We start from the raw sequence: 6,153 nt of genomic DNA, 5'->3' as shown, positions 1-6,153 counted from the left end.
TCTCCAGTGAGAATTTTGGTGTAATTCTAATAGGTCTGCTTTTATATGTTACTTGACCTTTTTCCCTTACTGCTTTTAATATTCTATCTTTATTTAGTGTATTTGTTGTTCTGATTATTATGTGTCAGGAGGAATTTCTTTTCTGGTCCAGTCTATTTGGAGTTATGTAGGCTTCCTGTATGTTCATGGGCATCTCTTCCTTTAGGTTTGGGGAGTTTTCTTCTATAATTTTGTTGAAGATATTTACTGGCCATTTACGTTGAAAAATTTCATCCTCCTCTATACCTATTATCCTAAGATTTGGTCTTCTCGTTGTATTATGGATTTTTTGGATATTTTGACTTAGGATCTTTTTGGGTTTTGCATTTTCTTTGATTGTTGTGTCCATGTTTTCTATGGAATCTTCTGCCCCTGAGATTCTCTCTCCCATCTCTTATATTCTGTTGCTGATGCTCTCATCTATGGTTCCTGATTTCTTTCCAAGGATTTCTATTTCCAAAGTTGTCTCCCTTTGGGTTTTCATCATTGTTTCTACTTCCATTTTTAGTTCTTGGATGGTTTTGTTCAAATCCATCACCTGTTTTGGTTGTGTTTTCCTGTAACTCTGTATGGGATTTTTGTGTTTCTCTTTAATGTCTTCTACCTGTTTAACAGTGTTCTCCTGTATTTCTTTAAGTGAGTTATTAATTTCCTTCTTAAAGTCCTCTACCAGCATCATGAGATATGATTTTAAATCTGAATCTTGGTTTTCTGGTGTGTTGGGGTATCCAGGACTTGCTGTGGTGGGCGTACTGGGTTCTGATGATTCAGAGTCGTTTTTGTTTCTGTTAGTAAGATTCTTACATTTGTGTTTCGCCATCTGGAAATCTCTGGTGTTAGATGTTCTAGCTGTCTCTGGCTGGAGCTTGTTTCTCCTGTGATTCTGTTAGCCTCTGTCAGCACTCCTGGGAGTCCAGCTCTCTCCTGAGTCCCAGTGGTCAGAGCTTTCTCTTTCCATCAAGCTCTCCTGTTGCAGGAACAGTGGCTAGAGGTCTGGGTCTCAGCTCTGCCTCCTGGCTGAGGTTGAAGGGACAAAGGGACCCTGTCCAAGACACTTTGGTGCTTCTGTAGCCTGAGTGATCTCCTGCTCAGACTGGTCTCTGAGAGACCCAGGGTAGAAGATGGTGCTCTCACCTGAGACCTGGGGTCAGAGCCCTCTCTGAAGGCTGACTCTCCTCATTGATCCTTAGATCCTGGGTATGCTATTGTGCCTGTGGAGTGGAAAGTCTTCTGGGGATTATGGAACCTTCTCCTGAGTTTGCACCCAAGGTGCCTTGGGGCTGGTGCTAACCAGAAGGAACTCCAGACACTGGTCAGGTGGGTTTCCTGTGTCTGTGTTGCTGCTTGCACAGGCTTCTCCCAGCTGTTTTGGCGTGTTCCACTCACCAGTGATCTCAAGATACTGGGTGTGCTTGGGCACCTGTGGTGTGGAAAGTCTTCTGGGGACCATGGAACAGTCTGCTGAGTTTGTGCACAAGGTGGCACGGCTAGAAATGTCATTTATGGGTCAAAAAATTTCAAGATTAGCCACTAGTATACTTGGAAATTGTGGTATCTGGGGTTGTCAGTTTTGATAAGACCACCTTTTGCTCCATATTAACATAAAGAAGTAAGCCACATATTTGATCTATTGTAATAACTGAGGTCTTCTATATATGGCCTGTAATTTTTCAGTATTCCTCAGCAACTCAAGGCTATTTCTCATTGATATATCCTACAGCAAAATATGTGAGTGGTATCTTCTAATATATGATGTAAAATCAAAGAGAAAATTAATGGTATGCCTGGCATGGTAGTCATCTAATAAAAGCATCATAATACAAATATGTTATGTGAAAATTTAGAAACCAAACCCTCCCAAGGAGAACAAAAATATTCTTTTCATTTTTATGGGTAGACTATATGAAAAACACCAAATCCCTAGTCAAATGAAATCAATCGAAAGTTTTTTCATTCATCTGACACTCAGATTAAAGGAAGTACATTGCTATCTGACAACTCATTTGGAAATACTTTTAATATGCTTATTGTTATCATCCAACAGAAAAGGTATACTAAAATCTAGTGAAATTACATTTTTCTTTGGCCTACTATGGATCTATAGAAATATGCATATGACATGGGCATAAATAAAATTTGGAGTAAATAAAATATCGTCAAAGTACTCTTTACTCAGTACTGTCTCTGTGCTAAAGACTACACTAGATGTATGCATACTTTTGTCAATTAGTTTACCAACTATTTTACACGCAAAAAAACATATATTGCTATTTTACAGATGAAAATCAGATATTCAGACATGCTAAACAACTAGCTTCAGCCTAAAGAAGTAGTAGGTAGCAGAGAAAGTTTTTACTTTATAGTCCCTAGAGTCCCAAACTGGGTGAACTTTGAAAGTATTCAAGACCAACAGTAAGAACAGTTTTCAGTTATTTAGTTCCACACCAGTGGAATAAGATGCCTTGCATGGCAGAGATTCCCTCATTAACAGAAATATTAATTGAAATCCTTAAGAATATATTAGATAACCATCTATCAGTGACATTGTAGACAAAATTTAAGCATGTACTAGAACTTGGATAATGGAGTGCACTTTTTAAGTGTATCATGATGATACAAGATATTAATTTCCCAGGTTACTGGCAACAACTAAAGTCTAACTAAGTGAATGGCACTAAAAGGAAGAGAGGGGCAAAATGTTGTAAGAATCGTGGCATCAGGGAGTTTGGTGTGAGTCCATGTTGCCTAGTAATGTCAGAAGCAACAGCATAGAACCTCAACAACATGACTGCCTACATATGCACCAAACAAGGACAACTGCACTGAAGGTGCTGAGGTGGATGGGATAAAAATCATGAGACCTCAGTCCTAAACAAATAATTGCAGGCAACTAAGGAATGCTAAGAGAGAGAGAAGTGGTTCTTCCCAGGGTGGAGCACACCTATTGGTTACCTGATGCTAGAGTGGTCACATCTGAAAATGTGCATGGAGGTGACATTGTACAGACTGAGTAAGTTACTTCAGAAAATGTATATACATGCATGTACCTACATGTATGAACCAACAACTGGTTATGGAAAAGTCATGAATTTTACATAAAAAGACAGGAATATGGGATGGTTTAAAGGGAAGAAAGGAAAGGGAGAAGTGATGTAGTTATTTATAAGAGCAAAGAGAAAAGAAAAATTAAAATGGAGGTATAGATTATAATTTAATTCATTTACATATTGAATAGCCATTTCAAGGCATGTGATTATTATGACAATACATATGTGAATAAGATGGGTTAAGCTCTTGCTCTTGTGGTTTATTTAGTGATAGAAGAAGAGTAATACTAGATAAGTAAACCAAAGGCTACAAATTCTATAAATGTATATAATACATATGTAAAGTAGGTTAAATAGTAATAAGCAATATGGAGGAAAATAAGTAAAGGAATAGGAAAGTGAATGACTGTGGAATCTACCTGAAATTTGCTGAAAAGACAAAGGAGGTCCAATGTGAGACATATGACACAATTTTGGATGACCTGAGTGTTTCATAGCAGAAAAACCAACAAGTGAATAAATCCTTTAGTAAAATATTTGTATACTTCTGGAAGGACATGAAGAAGGCAATGAGGCAAGGACTAGTTGAAAGGAAGGAAAAAAAAAAGAATAGACCGAGAAGACCAAGATCCATCTGACAAGTCATGTGATACCTTGTAAGTCCTGGTAAATTTATATACTACTAAGAAAGGAAGGTATCCAATTAGAGACTCAGAAGCCTATACAACTCTTTTGACAATATAGAGGAGGTCATAGAAGTTGGTCCCAAGGTGAAAGTAGTGCCACAGTAGAAAAGTGGTTACATTCAAGTAAAATTGAAGGTATTGCTGAGAGTATATGTTACTAGGTTGAATTTAAAGCATGAAATCACAAAAATACAAAATAACTGACTTTTCTAGCTTGACAGTTAAGCAAATTGAAGTAACATTTATGAAGATGTGGAAGCCAGGAGTAGAAAGTAACTAGAAGTTGCACATAGTTTGTCAAAACTTTTATTAAACTTGACATTCTATGCTGGCTATATAAAAGGTTACAGAGGTGTATGTGGCCTCTTAGCTCCAAACTGACCTTTGTTTTTCCCCCTTCCTCTGTGAAAATTAAAGTGGATCCTTTAAATATTTTTTCAGTTGGCCTAACCATATAGGTCGCCAATAGAGGGTGCTGAGGAAACAGAATTGGAGAAGGGAATTTTGATCTTGGGTTTTGTGTGCCTTTTCTTCAGGCTCATGCTGTGTAGATCTCTTCTGCTCAGAACTGCAATGTGAGCACTTTCTTGAGTACCAAGCTCCCATGGTGCATGCAACTTTTCTAGTGCTCATTTCCTGCAATATGTGCATTTCCTCCTGTACCTCTGTTCTGGGTCAGTCACTTCTCTGGTGCCCAGTTCCTACAGTGCATTGTAAACAATACCAAGCTATTGTGCTGTTTTTGATATTTGGTTTATCTTTGTATGACTAAAGTGACTGTCCATGGACAAATTTTGTCATGATATAGAAGTAAGTTGGAAATGAAATGTTATATGTAAATGTTGCAGGGGAGTGTGATATTATTCAAACAATTTAATTATAGATTTGAGATCTTTGAGATATTTTGATGGTTGAACAATGTTTCCTTTACTACTCTCCACTGAAAATTGAGCACTATGAAATTTAGGATGCCTTGGTGGACAGATGGGAATAAATAGGAGGAACTCTCATGCTCTCTTAAGTTGAGAGTATGGTTGATATGGTTATTTATTTAGCTGTTAGTATCTTTGTCCTGTAACTAAAGTAGTCCAATTTAAAGCCCATGGGCAATACAAAGGAAAATCAACTTGAGAAGAGAGTCCTGTTTAGCACTGTTCTAGCTAGATACCCTGCAATATCTGGATATAATTGTGCCCATTTCTACTGAGTTTTATAATATCTGGTAGGCTTCCCCTAACAACATATCAAGAGGAAATTCATACATCTGAGAAAGCTAGAAACAAAATGAGTAAAATCACAAAAATACCTTAGGAATACAACCTTAATTCTTTCTAGAAAACTATTACCTATCTTCTATATCTATTTTAATCTATTATCTATCTATAAATCTATCATCTATACTAAAAAAAAAAAGAGAATTATTTCAATAGTTGGCTGCCAGCATCCACCTCTGTACTTGTCAGGCTCTGGTAGAGCCTCTCAGGAGACAGCTATATCAGGCTTCTGTCAGCAAGCACTTGTTGGAATCCACCCTAGAGTCTGGGTTTGGTGACGGTATATGGGATGGATTCCCCAGGTGAGGCAGTCTCTGGATAGTTTTTCCTTCAGTCTCTGCTCCATATTTTGTCTCTGTATCTCCTCCCATGGGTTTTTTGTTCCCCCTTCTAAGGACCAAAGTATCCACACTTTAGTCTTCCTACTTGAGCTTGTTGTGGCCTGTGAATTGAATCTTGGATGTTCCAAGCTTTTGGGCTAATATCAAGACAAGGATTAGCACCATGCTTGTCTTTGTAAAGATCAGTTACCGTAGAGTGAGACAAGCAAAATACTGAAAAATGTGCATGCAGGGTTATACTAAGATGTACCCATAGAGTTTCAATCTATGGAGGTGTCTAATTTCAATGGGAAAAATAATGATTAGACTACACATGCCAACATAAGGAAGCACCAGACTTGGAAAGAAGCAGAATTAGGAGTGAGGGAAAATCATGGCCCAAAGCCTTTATTGTGTTTCCCAGAAAGTCTATGGAAACAGTTTAATATTGGGTAGTTTTAATAACATTATTAAGCCCTTGGATATAGAAATGGTTTTAGTTCCCTGGTGTATGGACTAGGGTTATTTAAGGTGGACAACATGGGCTTGATATGTAAAAGTGATATAAAGGATGCAAAAGGCTCAAGACTGTTTGAAAAAATTTCCATGTGAGTTGTAAATTTTTCTTTTCTTAATTTGTGATTCACATACTAAAATGCATTTCATGATGAAGATTTCGTACATATGTATCATTTTACATTGCTTACCACTCATTTCTCACCCCCCCCCTTTTCTTCCCTCCATCTCTTCTTTCCTCCTTTCCCCCTCTCTCTTGCTGGTCCCATTT

The sequence above is a fragment of the Mus caroli genome, chromosome X (assembly GCF_900094665.2).
Source record: "Mus caroli chromosome X, CAROLI_EIJ_v1.1, whole genome shotgun sequence".
Lineage (NCBI taxonomy): Eukaryota > Metazoa > Chordata > Mammalia > Rodentia > Muridae > Mus > Mus caroli.
This window is presented reverse-complemented; position numbering follows the sequence as displayed.